A 4,107-nucleotide genomic window follows, 5' to 3' on the forward strand; every position below is an offset into this window, starting at 1 on the left:
TTTAATATTTATAAATCTTTATTGGACCTGTGCAAAATCGAGGCAGTCGCATAGCAAAATATATGATCGTATTAAGGCCAACAAACTTGAACTTTACTCCTAGATCAAATTACCTGTACTTGTCAGTACGTAATAGGTATCAAATGAACAAACATACACAATATTTGTCAATAGCTCTGTTTGTATACGTGACTTATTATGATTTGCTAAAACGCTGAGGTACCTGATTTTTTTAAAAAAGAACATTCGTTGCACCGAACACATTGAAGGTTTGTTTACGCGTTCAAAAACACCGTTGAATGTATTATTATTTTTTATTGAATTTAAAAAGAAAATCTTTTATTTTGAATTTATTGTTACCATTCAAAATTGTCTTTCAAAAATGTTCCTTAATAGTCTAGGAGCACGTGACATTGTGACTTTTATATTTATTTAAAAAAAAAAATTAATAAAATTTCATTAAATTAATGCATTTTTATTGTTATTCAAAAATATATTTCGCTTAATTAAAAAATTATAATTTACTTAATTTTTCTTTTCTTTTTCTGTAGATTCACTAATTTCCACATTTCACTTTAATCTTTATGAATTAAATAAAACTAATATTAAATATTATCTTATCAAACGATTAGTATATAAGTTTGTATGCTAGAAACTTGTTGTTTTTTGCTAAGAGAAAGAAATGCTTGCGACATCAACAGTTATCTTTGTTTTAGGTAATTTCTGATTCACTTCCAGTAATAAGATTTCAGCCATGGATACTATTAACGTTATAGTATATTTTTTTTAATATACTACATATATATTTTTTTCTTACAATGATAGGCAACTTCCGCATCGGCTGGCATTGTTGTGTTCTTATTATGTATATTCGTTTTGATTGATTATACTTTTTGTTTTAATAATAATCTTACTACTTACAATCAATGCTCAAATTTTAGTTATGTAGCCACACCCTAACTTTACGACTATTTTAAATCGATTATTTAACTATTAGCGATTCAATCTTCGGGTTAACAGCCGGTTAAATCATAATTCAGATCTTTAATATTTCGTCTACATATTAAAAAAAATCGCAAAGTTTTGATGTGTTTGATTGATCAATGAGCTGTTATTCGTGTGTATGACTAATTAGCGTAATAATTGTAGGGCATGTTTACTCACGGCTTCCGTGTGTGATGCCAAGTCAGATGAATGTAGCCTTGTAGTCTAGAAGACCGCGCCTGATCAATTTTTTTATGAAAATTTCATAACACTACATATAAATACATAAATATTAGTTAAAAATATTTTCAGTAAAACAAGATTATGTGTATTGGCTATTTGCTGGTCCGCGTACCAATTAAATAAAAAATGAGTAAAGCTAATTTTGAATTATAAAATATTGATTAACTTTATTGAAATTCAGTATCATAATTAACTATACCTTATAAGAAAAGCGTGGTGAAAAAAGCTTTCAACCTTCAAATTAAGAGGGCAGAGGACTTTGCCTTAGTACTACTTTATTTCATGTACTTGTGATAATATAATGTAAATGATTATATAATAAATTCTTTAACAGTTAGTTGTTAAATATTACGTGTAAGTGTAATTATTAATATATGTTAATCAAATAAGATATTATAACAAGTGTACTTGAAATATGGTCATGTATTTACTTCGGAAATATATTCTTAAAACGCTTAATATCAATATACATTCAATATATCATCTGAAAAAATATAAGTGTCATACTGTTGCTCTAGTATACTAAAATAATTTAACAGAAATATCACAATGATTTTTGTTTATATTTTTAAAATCAATAGACTTCGACATTATTAGACTGAATCTTAGAAAAAGTTTTTACACCGTTCAGTTCGCTTTATCTCGAATTATTTTTAAATTGGCCCATTAAAAAATTTAAAGCTAATGTCAAAAACATTGATAATTAAGGCATATTACCCAATACAAGATTCTATTAAAAATAGAAAAAACATGGACTTAATAGGATCATTCTTAGACAAGTATATAAAAAAAAGGAATTTTCTGACATGCTCTGTAATTAAAATAATGGAAAAGAGTAACTGAGTTTCTCGCCTATTTTATATCGGTAGAATCTTCTTTCCGGACCGGTGGTAGTAAATCTGACCTTTTAATTCAATACTGACACCTGACGATTCAAAAGTCCTTGTATGAGTCTACTTGAATGAATAATATTTTGATTTGATTTGCTTTGCTAGAAGCCGCTGCAGCACTTCAACTTCTATATCGTTAAATTGATCAATATGACAATTGGTTTATTTGTGTATGATTCATTTATGTAAAAAAAAACGAACAGTTGTTCACATATCCATTGGATATTATATATATCCATTGGATATGTGAACAACTGTTCGTTTTTTTTTTCAATAAAACAGAACAGAATTATCAAAAATATTTTTTTCGTTGGTGTAGTATTAAGAGTCTTTTTTATGGCATAGTTTGGCGGACGAACATATGGGCCACTTGATGGTAAGTGATCACCACCGCCCATAGACAATGGCGCTGTAAAGAATATTAACCATTCCTTATATCGCAAATACGCCACCAAGCTTGGGAACTAAGATGTTATGTTCCATGTACCTGTAGTTACACAGGCTCACTCACCATTTAAACCGGAACTCAACAACACTGAGTTCTGTTGTTTAGCGGTAGAATATCCGATGAGTAGGTGGTACCTACCCAGATGGGCTTGCACAAAGCTCTCCCACCAAGTAAAGTCTATACTTACGTATTACAACTACTGATTTTTTACTATGAGTTTAGTACATAAGTGATAAGTTTTATACTGCTAGTTATCGCTCACGGCTTCACTCATGCTTAAAGGAAGCGTTCATAGGTCATAGCTGTAAGGTATAAAAAACTTATTTCCTTGGAGTTCAAGCTTGCTTCATACCAAATTTAAACAAATATGCCTCAATCTGGTTCAATTAATAACAGACATACAGACAGGTTACTTTCGCATTTATAATATTTGTATACATTGAATATTACAACCGTAGTTTGTTATTAGTTAACTATATTATACTCGAGATGGCCCAGTGGTTAGAACGCGTGCATCTTAACCGATGATTTCGGGTTCAAACCCAGGCAGGCACCACTGAAATTTCATGTGCTTAATTTGTGTTTATAATTCATCTCGTGCTCGGCGGTGAAGGAAAACATCGTGAGGAAACCTGCATGTGTCTAATTTCAACGAAATTCAGCCACATGTGTATTCCGCCAACCCGCATTGGAGCAGCGTGGTGGAATATGCTCCAAACCTTCTCCTCAAAGGGAGAGGAGGCCTTTATCCCAGCAGTGGGACATTTACGGGCTGCTTATGTTATTATACTCGCTGTCACTGTATATGTAAAATTCGTATAACAGCAATAACAATGACAGTGGCAAAATCGTCTCAATTAACACTATCAAGAGTTCCATTCCAACATCTAATTGTTCTGTTTACACGCAAAAGAATACCTTATAATATAAGTTTTAGTATTGAGTTTGATATCAGAAAATATTGGAATAAAATTACTTTTGAAACATATAATATGTTATACAGTCAATAAAATATTCATTTTTATTCAATTGTATTTTTCAATAAACTATATAATATAAAATATTTATTATATTTAAAAATACAATTGACGTTACTTTTGGAGTAATAGTCTAACATAATTATTTTTTATTTACGTTCATACAGATTGAAGTAAAACTGATATTATGAAATATAAATCCTTTTTAAATTGTATTATTCGTCTTTAATACATTTTATTGTTAAATTCACATTTTATACTCTGTTTTTCATAAACATTAAACAAATACATAAAAAATGTTAAACATTTATTACATAAAACTATTATTTAGAATTTATTATAATATGCATACCATTTATATTTCTAACACACAATGTATTACAATTCACTACACGCTAATACTTAAAACCGATATACATCAAAATACATTATTATTCAAAACATCGTTCATAACATATTTTCTTATAAATGACAATAATGCACAAGCTCTTCGAGTATGCAATCTATAAAGTATTTAATGGAATGATGTAGTGAACATACCTTAGTCGCGTACGAGCGCGCTTTA

The sequence above is a fragment of the Vanessa atalanta genome, chromosome 22 (genome assembly GCF_905147765.1).
Source record: "Vanessa atalanta chromosome 22, ilVanAtal1.2, whole genome shotgun sequence".
Taxonomy (NCBI): domain Eukaryota; kingdom Metazoa; phylum Arthropoda; class Insecta; order Lepidoptera; family Nymphalidae; genus Vanessa; species Vanessa atalanta.